Below are 14,233 nucleotides of genomic sequence, written 5' to 3'. Positions count from 1 at the left end.
AGCGAATGTGTGCTTTGTGTCTGGGCGCGGATCAAAGGAATCGAGGTTATCGGTATGTTTCCTTCGTTCTTTGACGTTATTACGGTAGTAAATGTTACGTATTGACGAATTATTTGACAAAGTACTGTTCGAATTATTCTTTGACAAAGCTTTTATCTTGAGACTTTATCGTAACTTCGTTTGAACGTACATCAAAGAATATTTCATATTTAATACAGCGATATATTCGCGACGAAGATTTATTAAACACGACATAGACGAAATCTTTGATAAGAATACTGACCATCGTTCAGCGTGACGAAAAAAACAAGCCGTATCGTAGACCAATGGAATCGTTCGCATCCCGTCAGATCGGCGATAATATCGTCCAAGTTGTTACCAACTCTCGCCTTTCTCGATAAGACCCTTCACTTATCCCGACGAAAAATCTCCGGGCCAGCAGAGGCAAAACTTCGACGAAACTGTCGTTCCCGTGGAAACACGTACGTGTGCCGGCTGGTAGACGAGGAAAACGTCGCATAAAAGCGACGACCAATCCCCATATGGAGGATGAACGGTCTGATAAGGCGGCTTGTTCTCGTTCCACGCACAAATCTGCACCCCTCTGCCCGTCTCCAAACTTGCCTGTAAATATTTGGAACAGAGAATCGAGGACCAGACCTTTCTTTTGCCGATTGGTAGATTCTATTTGCGACTGATTGTCGAAAATGGTTTAGATTGGGAAGTGATTCGAGGGCGAATGGTAGTTTTTGTAGAGATAATTGGGATAAATTGAGTTTTATGAGGTTTTATGAGGTGAGTAATTTATTCGTGTTGATTTATTATTCCATTATTCTTATTTTTATATTACGGTAATATATTATTATAAATATTAATAATTTTATTTAGAATCTATTATTAAACATTTTGACAGATTTCTCGTCTATTATTTATCCTATGAGTTTCATAATTCACGCACTACCCACTATAAATCGATTATGTAAATTTCGTGATTATGTATCTAATTTCCGATTACACGTATAACTATCGCATGTATATTTAAGCTTAAAAAATTGTCGTTGAACACACATATCTAAAAATTTATTAATTTAACGTGTATTTTATCTAGCTTTAATGTTGATACATTTGAAAAATTACCCTAAACCTCTCGCCAAGTTCTTAAACAAATTTCAATCGCAACTCCAAAACCATAATCCTCGACTAAACTGTAACCTTGACTGTAATTATCGAACTACGATCTCAAGATCGAAGCGAACGAGCACCAAGTTACACAATTATTTCCGTCTATCATCAAGTTTCGAAGTATCATCTCCAACTGCAATGAAGATATCATTGAGTAAGTCCGTTCCGGAGGATTTCGGTGCGGAAGTCGTAGCCTTATCGTCGCCAGTTTGTTTCGCGTTGGATGCGAAGATAGGACAGCGACTTTGCGGACATTTCCCAACGGAAACGGCTACGGGAACCCGAATGGCATGGCATCGAAATGGCGATGGCGATCGCGACGAGCTCACAGCCTTCGAGCAACTCCCACGCGATATGCTGGCCAAGCGCCTGCCAGCCATTTCTGTCAGACCGATCGCGGATATTTCAACGAAACAAATTCACCTCTATCCATGTCGTCGATTTTTCTCCGGTGGTGACGCAGGAAAATCACCACCTTTCGCCGATACAGGCTGAAAGCTCGCGATCGAATTTGTTCCTTGTCCCCGTTCTGGATTGGCTTCATTTTCAGACCGATCGATCCAGGGCTTTGCTTCGTGTGCTATAGACGACAGAATTGAAATTCTTCTCGAATTCGTGGCTTTACTATGTTTTCTTTGTTATTCTTTATTAGGGAACGTTGCGTCGTGATTATTTTAGACTTTATCCTTTCTTGTTCTATTTTCTTTCAACAAAAGAGATTCTTCTCTTTCTTTCGACGACAAGTGGATTTTAGTATATTGGTAGGAAAGAGGAATTTCGCTTTATTCGTTGTTCGTTTAAGGGGTGAAATATTGAGTGAAATAATAGCAGTTGCATGTAAATATATTAATAATGTAAATGTAAGTGATAAAATTTTACAATTATGTAAAGCGTTAATGATTTTATTTAGGTACTGTGTTGTTCGCTTCATTTTCAAACTGGAATCGTCCACGATATACGCATTTATTTACGCATTTAAATTTGTTTCGATCTCTAAAAGGACACGACCAGTCTCGTAGATTCGAATAGACTTCGCTTTAAATTTGAAAAATTAACCCTTTGTAGAATCGGAGATAAAGATGGAATAGCGCGAAACGTTCCTTGGAATCGATTCACGGATAGGATAACGAGGTAAAGGGGCCAGTGAACCGACGTGGCAAATCTTCTCGCTTCGCTTCGTTATCCCCGGCTATTTTAATTCGCGCTTTTTGTTTCACCGTAGGATTCCAATTCTCCTTCGATCTCGTTACTTTAATTCGGTTCGCAGACGAAGAAAGAGGAAACGCGCGTTCCGGACACCGATCTTCCTGTTCGATCAATTAAGGAACAGCGGTCTGGGATCCCGAGATAGCCAGGTTACCACCTCTCATCCGATCGATATTCGATTTATTCGCGAGCGCGTGACCTTCGTCGAAGTGTCCGAAGGAATTTATGGCCAGCTAACTACGTTTCGCTGCCTTTCCTGCTAACAGAATTATGGGAAACGAGCGTGAGGAAGATTAAGAACGATATTACGATTCATGGAAAAATTGATAAAATTTTTTTAGTTCCCGAAGCTCCACAATTTAGAGGAATTTATGGTGAACTAGCTGGCCAGAAAATGAAATATCAGAGACGTGAATTAGTTTCAGGGCTTTCAACAGAGTGCTCCAGTTGTAAGTTGCAGAATTTCGCGGTTATATCAAAATACAATGTGACCATGTCTCGATATTTATGTTTGACGTTTAATATGTTACGTAAACGATTGAATTTTAAAAGCAGCGAAATGAAACCCGTAGAATTCACAGTCGATAGGTAATGCACACTGTTTGGTGGGATCAAGAAGATGGATTCTATGAACCATTGTAACTGCACGAAGGTGTTACTGGGAATCGTTATCGACGTCAACTACGTACAGCTTGAAACGTACTCTAGACCAGGAACGTCCACAAATATCAAATAAACGACACAAAGTCATTCTCTTGCATGACAATGCACAACGTTGCAATAACCGTGAAGCAAACGTTGTTGGAGCTCGAATGGGAAGTCCTTTCCCACTCTGCGTATTCTCCAGACTCCGGTTCCATTGGACTACCACCTTCATCGGTCAATGCAGCACGTACTGGAAGGCACACACTTCTCAAATATCGGAGAAGTGCAAAAATTCACCGATGAATGGATCAATTCGAAAAATAAATCGTTCTATCGTCACGACATCCATCTCTTGCCAGAAAAATAGGAAAGAGTTGTAGAAGACGAAGGAAGATATTTTGATTAATGTAACTCCTTTGATTCTCTTTGAATAAATGTACTTTTAGTCAAAAATATCTCTGAAAATTAATTCGCAATTTTAATATAAAAGAATCTTTACGACATTTTCCAAAAAAGCAACACCTCGCAGAAAAGTAAATAAAAATATCGTGTCCACGATAATGTTCGATAGTCTACGCACTTTATAAAAGCACTAAAAGTATACAGTAATCACCGCGGAAGTATAAGAAAATATTATGCTAAAAAATAAAAAAAAATCTTCCCAGTTTCTACATGTGAAAACCATCGAATGAAAAATTTTCTACCAATATAAAGAATGAAATCTCGCGAGAGATTGCGAGATCGGATTCACTGAACCGTCCGATACAACGCCTGTAAAAGTAGCGACGTTAATTAAAACTTCGCAACGGGTACTCTGGTTGGTTCTCTTTGCCACGGAGTGAACGTCGTTGTGTTTTTCAACGTGAAATCGACGTCTTGTCTTCGACGAGGGTCTGCTTGCAACGTGGCAGACTTGTCGTAGCGGCGACGAGTACACGGAATCGCGGGAACGTCGTTAGGCTGTTTGTTTCGTTCGCACGTACTCGTGACGACGTGTCTTCGTGACACAGGCTTAATTAAACATGCGACGCGACGTCCAATCAGCGGGTTGGTTGCTCGCCCGCCTTGGGAAATTCGAGATAATTGAGTCGACAGATGGAAAATAAATAAAGACACTTTACTCGGACGTTTCGCTGCATTTCTGCCCGCATTTTCTTCGAGTTTTGTAAAAAAACAAAACAACACGGTCTTTGGTGAATGTTTTTGCAATTATATAATTATTTTTCCAGAACTCTTCTTCGCATTTTTCTGTGCTTTTTCTGTTCGAGATTGTGTTTGGTGCCTGTGAGCGAACGTTGAACGTAGTGTGTTTCTTTAGAACGTAACTTCACTAAAAAAGAACAAATTTAATTAAATTAAGCAGGAAATTCATAAAATGGTTGTACTATAAATCCATGTTCTTGAATGAGATATTTCTTCAATTAGCATTACCTCGATTTCCTCTTTCTCCGATTTTTACATTCTATGCCATTGCGCATTTTATACTTACAAGATGCCAATTTATTAATAATTAGACCGAAGTACTTCTACACAAAAGAAAACTGAAATGTTTGCATCTGATCGATTACATTAAATAAGCACAACTCGTTGCTATATTATAGAAAAATTTCCCCATATTATATTCGCTAGATTTGAATGTTATATAACATTATATATGCGCTTCATTAAGGAGAATACATTCTATGATAGGAGCTGTGTGTGCTACTTAATACAAAGACCAAGATTCCAACACAGTATTTATTCAAATCTGCAGTCTAAGAACTTCAAAGGTACGTCGTTTCCCAGAGTACCTAATCAAGAAGCAAACCTAATTTGTGTCACCCTCACCGGGTCGCGTCCCAAAGGAACAAATCGATGTTCCAATCCCTCACGCGTTCGATTCAATTTAGATTATGACAAGAGACCCTTCAAACGCTAATTCGAATTTTCGAATCTTGCATAATTTACTATTGTCGTACCTCGAAGCTTACCACTCGTATTCGCAATTATTTATTTTAAATTATAAATTAACTCAAAGCTAACGTAACGCTAATTCGGATTTATTCGTACGAGCTCGAGTTAACCTACGATCGTCGTGTGCCAAAGATCACCACCACTCGCCTCCGCAATAATTAAAACCTCGAAACCGCCACTCTGATTTCTTGGTCGAACAATTAATTGCGTTCGAAAATCCTGTGCGTTTTCCTTTCAGTAACTCAGCCAGTTACCGCGTTGTCCGCTAATGAAGCGCAGAATTCCGGCGGGGTGAGGGGAGGAGGGGAGGTAAGGACACCGAGAACGTTGCTCGGTTTCCGAGTCTCGTTTCTCGATGGAGAACTTAATCAAAATACGAGCGGCTAATTATGTCTGCTCTCCTTACGAGAGACTGCAAACTCGAGTGAGACGTGGAAACATCGACGAGGAGCTTGAGAACAGGCTGAAAGCGTGGATTGAACGAACGTAGAGAAACGTAAGGGGAGAGATAAGGGCAAAGAGGGACGGAGATGGGAAGCAAATTAGGGGTGTGGAACGAAGAAAGACGTTGCAAGGATGGAGGAGAAGGAGGAGGTGTAATTGGAACCGCGGACGCGGAAGAAGCTTCGTTTTCGCTTCGTTCCTTCCGGCACAGGGTTTCGACGGGTTCTGGGCCTCGAAATTAAGAGAACTCACCTTAATGCTCGACCCAAGCAACAACCGTGTCGAACGTTTTAACTACGTGCAAACACGTGAAACTGGAGGCTGACTGAAATAGAGAACTGGAACGAGCTATCGAAACAAATTAATCGTACCAGAGAGAAACTCGATTTCTATCGGAGTGGTTGACTTTTGCGGTACGTGCACGATTAGGCAGGATCTTTTTGAACTGGATTTTGGTCAAACCGGTGATTTTTAATGCACCAATTTCGACGTGTGCCTCGAGTGGCACGGTTCGTTGCTCAAAGTCTCGTCGATGAAACGTAAACGGGTCAGGAGCTGTGGCTTGGTTTGCTCTCGGTACGCGGAGCATGGAAAAACTTGTACAACGATAGAGGTGTAATGGTCGTTGGAATGTGAATCAAAGTGACGGAACGAAGGCATCAAAGGTAATGGTTCCACTTATATTTCGTCCATGAGCTATTGTGGTTGCAGCGATACGGATTTTGCCAGTTAATGTATCGCTAATTTTATTTCCCTTAGTTTTTATTTTTGAATTTTTCATTGTGTAATAATCGGGCAGATTAAATGTAAATTTATGTTCATAAATATTAGGTGTATCTTCAGCAGGTGTACTTTCAGATGGTGGGGTTTACACATCCGCGAGTACTAGAACACTCGCTCAATTTCTGGCCATTTTAACTTTGCAATTATACTTCTCCTAATATCACGGAACATTGTCGAGAAACGTTCGATCTACACGTAGTTAATCAACACGAAAGAAACTCGATTAACGATTAACGGTGTGTTTTCGGTGGCTATGGTAGACAGAACGACAAATGACGTGGGTCCAATGAAATTGCCGCTCGAATTCAAGGCTAAATTAATCAGCAATTATCGAGATCCACGTTTCAGTAGCACGAGCGCCGTAGTTGCCCCGGTTAATTAGCCAGCGATGCCTCGCTATCAGCGTACGAGAAACTCTGGTCGGCAATTATAGCCGTGTCTCGAGATCCCTCGAGTGACCTGTTTTCCTGATGCACACGTTGCATCGAATCCGCTTCGATGTCAATGGATTTTGGGAACTGTGCTCTGATCGATTGCAAGTGGAAACCTGCCATACGCCTCGGAAATAATTAAACTTGATACAAACCTGTTGCTGGTTGAAAATATTATCGCTCACAACCAACGACTAAGTCGTACAAGAAGAAGAATTATGTTCATTCGTATACAGAGTATATATCAATTAGGTAGAATTAAAAAAAATCTGTTTCTATCTTTGATACAAGTATAGAAACCGTCCTAATAATTTCAATGAACAGAAGTATAAATTATTGTAGGACCTTTACTACAATTAGTTTATTTATAATGGATTAAACACATGTTGGTTAAACAGAAAACGATGGTTATTTAACATGAACTAATCACAATAACGTATTATAATTAAGACAACTAGGTAGTTAATTTGCAACTCTCGTCATCACGGATCTAACGCTCTCTCTCACGCGGACCACACTCTCCCGATAACGCTAACAACACTATCTCCCTGACTTCTCGATTCACAGTCTCTGGTTTCTCAACTCAAACTGACTGTTAATTCGTTTTTGTCCCTTAGCAACCCCTTGTCTTTTGTCTTAGCCCCACGTCTATTGTCTTAGCCCCACCACGCACATGTTCCGCAACCGCTTGTTTATATTTCGCTCGATATCTCTTAGGCCTTTCGTCCACGATACCACATTATCCAGCATCCTTTCTCTTTGCATGGAATTTTCGCCCCTAAAAGAAACTAAATTTCCAACCTTACGTTATACTGTTTAAAATGTCTGACTTGCCAGCGATTTCACAATTTCCTAATCTAGTTCCTAAAATAAAATCTCGTTCCCCGTTTCACGCGATCTTATCAAAACCAATTACAGTATCCGAGCCTTAAAACCCCTTCCCCACAGAGATATATATACACAACCCTAATTCCCATTCCCCAGCTAGTAGAAACCCCCGAAATTAAATCTCCTTCTCGTTTCTTCCACCAAAGCACGCTCTATTAGCCAGCCAGACCAGCCAATACATACGCAAACAATCGTTCGAGTTGGCCGTCTCTCGACGAACTTCCGACTTAGTCGAACTTCCAAGTGACGGGAACAATGCCAGACTGAGAGTTTCGTTCCTCGAAGCGAACAGGACATCCAGATGCGCGCGAGATGAGAGGTTCTGGAACGATCGCGGAAGCGAGTCGCGAAACAAATTGCGAGAATGAAGGGGATCGATGTTGGTGGCGATTGATTAGCTTGTACTCGTGGAATCGATAGCTCGTACATCCCGTAGGTACCGAGAGGAAGAAATCGGTCGTCGAGATCTTCTAAAGTTCTTAAGGAGATTGTCGAAGAGACTAATCGAATTTTTCGAGCCCAACGTCGAGCGAAGCAGATTTAACGTATCGCAAGCTCTAAGAGGGTAGTTTGTGTTTCTCGGTGGCGGGAAATAATCGCAGACCGTAAATTAAATTGTAATGCGAGAAACAGTGGCGTGATGAAACTGATCTATTCGTAGGTTTATATGGAAGTTTTGTAGGTTTATAGCTACTGTTAACTGATAGATTCATGGATATTTTGCAAGTGCATTTTTGGATTTGAATGATTTTCTTCTAAGCATATAGAGTTAAGACACAGTGATTATAACTGCATAGTCAGTGAAAAGTTTCGTGAGCAAGTAACGTAAGAGAAAGAACGTCGAGCAATCTACAAAGTGGGTCGTACGTAGAAATGTTGGTCTGTGATCAGCCTAACGCCAAAGAATCTCGTATCTACGAACTGTAGAACATGCACAATCTCGTCAAATATTTCTCAGAATCTCTTTCTTCAAATAAAAGAACAAAGAAACGATTATTGAGAAATCAACATATAGCAGATAGTAAGTAGAACACTCCGTTTATGATCGGACCTCCGCTACAGAATTTCGTATCTACGAACTTGATACTCAGCTCAACTGATATTTCTTCAAGGAACACGTACACGACACATCTGCGCGAATTGCTCTGAATCTACGTTTCGACGTTTAAACCGATTTGCAAACTGAAAAATCGAATTATCTCGAAACAGCGAGCGGAATCGCTCGGTAATCGCATCGTCGTTAACACGTCCCCGGGCAACTTTAACCGAGGCGTCTTTCGCGGCAACAAAAGGAAGGTAGAGCAGAGGACGAGAAAGAGAGGTAAAGGATCAGCGGAAAGAAATAAAGGAGGCGGTTATGCTGCGCCTTATAAAAATGCAATATCTACGGGCGGTGACCGCGCGAAATGCTTCAACCCCCCTTTTCAAACATCCACGCCGCGAAGCTTCATCTTTTTGTCTCTTCTTAATTCTATCTCTTCACCTTTGTGTTCTCTCCTTCTGCTTAAAACCATCCCCGCTACCATCACATGCCATTTATTCTTCTACCATATACCGTCTTCTTTGTTCCTCAAAGCAATCCTGTTCCTTTTTCCCCCCCGTCCTTTTCCTCTTTCTTTTCTTTTTCGTTGCCGTAGCTTTATCCTAACGTCCACCCACGGTGTCCATGACCTTTTTTCTTCCCTCTGAAACCCGATTTCCACTCGTCATCCCCACCACTGTGCTCGCTCTGCGCCAAGCTAATGGCGAAATTATGATCAAGCCAAGTTCTTTTCAATGGGACGACGTAATTACCGCGCCGGTTGTTCCCGGATACCGGCGTCTAGCTGCATTATTCAGCAGCCGCGTGTAAGCGCGAAAGCTTGGACCAAACCTCGCCAAGGGGAACGACCATTTAATCGAGAATACAGCGCGATTACTTGCACGCCCCCTTTCACGAATTTCTGTCGGTTAGACCGGTCTTTTTGCAAATCAGTTTGGTGGAGGTGACGATTGTTTTGTACTTGGAGCATGTCGAATTAATTGCGGTTTGTCAGAAGTTTTGTAAGGGTTCCTGTTATCGATGCTGATCGTATCTATATATTACGCGTATATTTTTGAAATCTGAATAATTTTCTATAAATGATTCCTATGAAAGGAACAAGTGAAAGTTTCATTCTCATTTTACATTTTACAAGCTTACGTAGTTTTCCATATACGTAGCTTCCATTTTATTTAATCGTGTTTCGGTTGTCAACTGTTTCTAGCGTTAAGTATATCCGACAACCCGTTATTTTTCAACGATTTAAAAGATAATTTTCACAACACCTAGAATTCCACATTAAGATATATGAATAATGAATTTCAAGACTCCACTGTATAAAAGAAATCTTGTTTCATTCAAATTGTTCATTTTCAAATCATATTTAAATGATAATTTTTACCATTGCTCGAGTTCTAAATTAAAATTCGTGAATAACAAATTCCGAGTTTCCATTGCATACATCAAATCCTGTTTTTCTTTCGTTTTTAAATCAAATTTAAATGATTCCCAGCGGAATATCCATTACCCTGCGAATTCGAGATTGAAATACGTGAATAATAGATCTCGTAAGTTTCCAATTGAATAAAGAAAACCTCGTCTTTTGCCTTGTATCGTAACAAGAAAACACGTTCGAAAGTCGTGCGTCGATACGCCAAATCGTTTACAGAGATGCTGTTTCCTTACACTTTTACTACGCCTGTAAACGTTTTTACTCCCGAACCAATGGCACCCTTCGATCATCCTGACGAAACATCGACCGTTCGAACTGGATTTACTTTGAATAGCCGCTTCGGCCAGAATGAAACATTCCGCGAGGATTTAATTGAAGTCGCTATTCACCGCCCGCCCCATTCGCTTCCTTTCCACTGTACTAGCTTCTTTCCGCTGTTTGTTAATTTGCTGGCTGAACAAACTGCGCACTGATTCGATTCACACAGCCAAAGGTATACAAATTCGTAAAAGATTTCGAAATAGCTTTCGAGCTTTTGTTCATTTACGAGAAATCTGCATTTAAACACAGAAAAAAAGAAAGAAACGATCCCTTTGAAAATTCTTTAGTAGCGGATTATTTACTTTTTTACATCAAGAAATTGTAAAATCGATGCTTTTTTTGCTATTTCGTTATCTTTCTACACACGCGTACATATTCATTGGGTTGGCAACTAAGTGATCGCGGATTTTGTCATTAGGTGGTATTGACAAAATTCGCAATCACTTAGTTACCAACCCAATAGTATTTCCGATATGCCTGTAAAGCGCGTAAATCGATTCGCCGAGTTCTTAAATCGAACTAAAATTATGCATATGTATCATATATATATCGTATTTGCGCGTACCGTGATTTTCCAATAAAGCGTTTTGTTACAAACATCCGGAATCCAGAAAGAAAATCACTCGTCTTTTATTTGTAAACGTTTGTAGAGAATCTAACTACTATTTCGATATATCCCATTACAATTTATTACTAAACATCGGTGCAAATCTCGTCTATTGAAAAGGATGAAATCGGAAGCTCGATAGTTTCACGAAGAGAACGACGTCAGATATAGGAAGTTGTTCACGATGGATCCCGTAGAATTTTATGGGAAACTCCAGGAGGATCAAGCGATACTAAACGACGATCCCTGCTCGCGAATGTTTTACGTATTCACGATCGGTGGTGAAAGAAAGAGCGTATCGCCTTCAGAACGTTTATTATTTCCCCGTCTGTCTGCTATTTCTACAGAGCGAATCTATTGAAAGTAAATGTTGAATAAGAATCAACAGTATTACATCAGGTCTGTCGTGATTCCGATATTTCTCTCTCTCTCTCTCTCTCTTTCTCTCTCTCTCTCTCTTTCTCTCTCTCTCGCTCTCTCTCTCTTTCTCTCTCTCTCTCTCGCTCTCTCTCTCGATCCCGTGAGACGCGAATCGATGTCTAAGAACCGGCAAAAGGGTATTTGAGAGAAGAAGAGAACGATTGGATGCGCGATTGGAAGGATCTCTCGATTGGCAAGCTGCTCTTTTATATCACGATACGAGCAACTTGATATTTAATGGAAGAATGTCGAGTCTATTCGATTACAAGTATTTTTCAAGCTTATTAAATATGCAAAGAGGGATTAGCGAGAATCGAATGGATCTTCTTGGGTTTCTTGTGCGGGGAAGACCTACTTCTACATTTACGTTACGGTAATAAATACATTTACATTAATCTTCGTGATCTGTGATTATTCGAGTCGCTGGTTATTTTTACAATTATACAATATTTTTAGTACACCGATACGGACGAATACAAATGAACGAATAAGAAGAAATCGACAAGGATTAGTTGTGGTTTGACTAGATCTTCTGAATCTTTAAATGTAAGGACGTATCGGAGAAATGATATTACGATACGAAAAATCTAATATTAAATGGAAAAGTATTAACGTCACCGAATCGCTAGCTTTTAAGATTATTAAATACGTCTGCAAGATTTAAATAAATTTATACACGGGTAAGGTTTGGTAAGGGTTGGCTTAGATTTGGTTAAATCCTTTGTTGGTCGTATTCTGCATATTTTATAGAAAAGTATCGAAGCTGTTCGATCCAGATAACTTTTAACCTCGTGAAATGTTCAAACAAGGTTTGCTACGTAAAAGCTGATCTATGATTGGATTTGTGTATTAACTCTTAAACTGAAAAGTAATCTTGAAAGTTACATTTTTATGAAAAAGTACTAGAACTGTTCAAATACAGATAATTTTGAAACTCGAAAGGAAAAAGATTAGGTAGTGTTAAACCACTTGAAATAGACGTATAAAAAGAGATCACAGTTGGTTGAAAATTAAGTAGGTCTTCCTCAAAGTGACAGGAAATTTCGTAAAACGTTATTTGGGGAATAAAGTGTCAGTCACGCTAGAGGCACATCGAATTTTTATGAAGTGGAATTTTATGGATACTAAAGATTCCTCATTATGGTAAAGTGTGATTCAATTACGTCTGGTTTACGGTCCATCCTCCAATCACGACTCTACATCTGATTAGATTCACCGAGCACTTATCATAATTGTAGAAACTATAGAAACTCCTTAGGACGTACAGAAATTTTACATCTCCATTCTGTAAACACTGAAATCTTTCTGTGGAATTTTTAAAACTTTCGAAAATGCAAATTCAATCACGCGTCTACCCTTTAAACGTATCATCTCTTTAGTTTCGCAATTAATCAAATTACAATTTAATTCTCCATCGCGATACCTTTTTGCGACTTGCAAGAATATAATCAACTTTTTTCAACAATAAATGCAATTTCCGTTCCAAGGTAAAAGCGTTTCGTTTCTGAAAGGGTTAACCATCCCCGTAGTATAAAAAAGAGAGCTAAAAGTTGTAAAAATCATAAAAACGGAAAAAAATACGCTACTAAAGGGGAACGAAATCCACTCGAAGCTCTAATTGCTAAACGCAACGGCGAAACCACGACAAAACGATAGACCATTCGGCTGGTAACGTTCAGCCAACTCTTTGCAACTGCAATCGAGGTAGCAACGTTAACAATTAACCCTTCGCCGACTCTCCAATAACGATTAATATTCCCCGGACACGGGGCTCGCGATTCTAGGAATTTCACAGCGATAATGAGAGCGACCCCAATCCCCTTTCAATCCCCATCTCTGGACCAATTCAGCCAGGTACCGATCGGGAAACGCGGTGGAAAGTTCATCGCGTGTGCCAGCCAGTAATTTACAATTACGGGAAAATTCGCGTGATCCAAGCTTGCCTCGGTTGAACGCGTCGAGTTTGTTAACGCAGTTAACTCCCAGTTAACTAGCAGCTCTATTGGTCCGTACTTGTTTATTCGTCCTACAGCGTGTTAATTAACGCGACTCTCTACCAGCTTGGAAGAAACACGCCATATCTACGCTTGCTCGAACCTATTCCGTGCCTATTCCGCTCCGACGACCATCATGGATTGTCGTCTCGAGGCAGACAATGTAAATAATCCTTGATTCGATTTCAATCTCCACGCTGTCGGATTATTAAGTTGATGTTTCACTAACGATAATAAATTGTAATTAACAGCGGCATCTTCCCTTTCAAATTGATACTCCAGAGATCGCACTACAGAGAAATTCTAATTAACAATTCTTACAACAACAAAAAAGATCTTCGCAGCGATAAATATAATCGAAATCTTAAAGCACGAATGTTTATACATTAAAAAAATAAAATAAAGTCTACGACATACCGTCAGATAGACGGAAGAGACGGAAACCTGGTTGATCGGCAACACGGGCCAGACAGCGAGGAATTTGTGAATCCAATTTGACGGGCTCAGGATTTCCGGGGCACGCAACGACATTCGAGACGCTGATTCCTAAAGCAATTATCATCCGGTCGGTGGAAGGTTCGAATGAATGGCGTGGAGACCGGTCCACTAGCGATAACTGGATTTCTCCCGTGGGACGCTTCAAAACTGTCGCACCCCTTCTTTCGGCCAGCTGAGATCTCGTTGAGTAGATACACGTATACACACGCTGCACGTTTACACGTACAGAGAACAGAGAAACTTGAAGAAAATAAAAAGAGGAACTGGATGGAACGGGAATAAAGTTCGTAAGAACGGAAACTCTGGGGAACTTGTTCTAAACTACGACACGTGACGTGGAGAAATTAAAGAGGCGCTGAAAGTTGAGAATCAAGAACCCACGATGGC

General features: G+C 40.3%; 2 protein-coding genes across 5 annotated transcripts in view; one reads left to right on the top strand and one right to left on the bottom strand.

The window, feature by feature from the left end:
- Positions 1 to 14,233, top strand: part of LOC138184569 (uncharacterized) — a 132,267-nt gene that overhangs the window by 47,737 nt on the left and 70,297 nt on the right. The gene's annotated exons all lie outside the window — the stretch shown is intronic.
- Positions 1 to 14,233, bottom strand: part of LOC138184570 (uncharacterized) — a 181,573-nt gene that overhangs the window by 146,844 nt on the left and 20,496 nt on the right. Inside the window, exon 2 of one of the 4 annotated variants that reach the window (XR_011174350.1) lies at positions 284 to 624. The exons of 2 other annotated variants lie outside the window; for them this stretch is intronic. The gene's annotated coding sequence lies outside the window, so the exon portion shown is untranslated. Of the gene's footprint in view, positions 1 to 283; positions 625 to 3,700; positions 7,423 to 14,233 lie in introns of those variants that run through there. One more of the 4 variants, XR_011174349.1, reaches the window with a different exon arrangement.

The sequence above is a fragment of the Bombus flavifrons genome, chromosome 10, assembly GCF_040668555.2.
Source record: "Bombus flavifrons isolate JBK064 chromosome 10, iyBomFlav1_principal, whole genome shotgun sequence".
NCBI lineage: Eukaryota > Metazoa > Arthropoda > Insecta > Hymenoptera > Apidae > Bombus > Bombus flavifrons.
The sequence above is the reverse complement of the archived record's forward strand: the minus strand, read 5'-3'. Positions and strand labels throughout refer to the sequence as shown.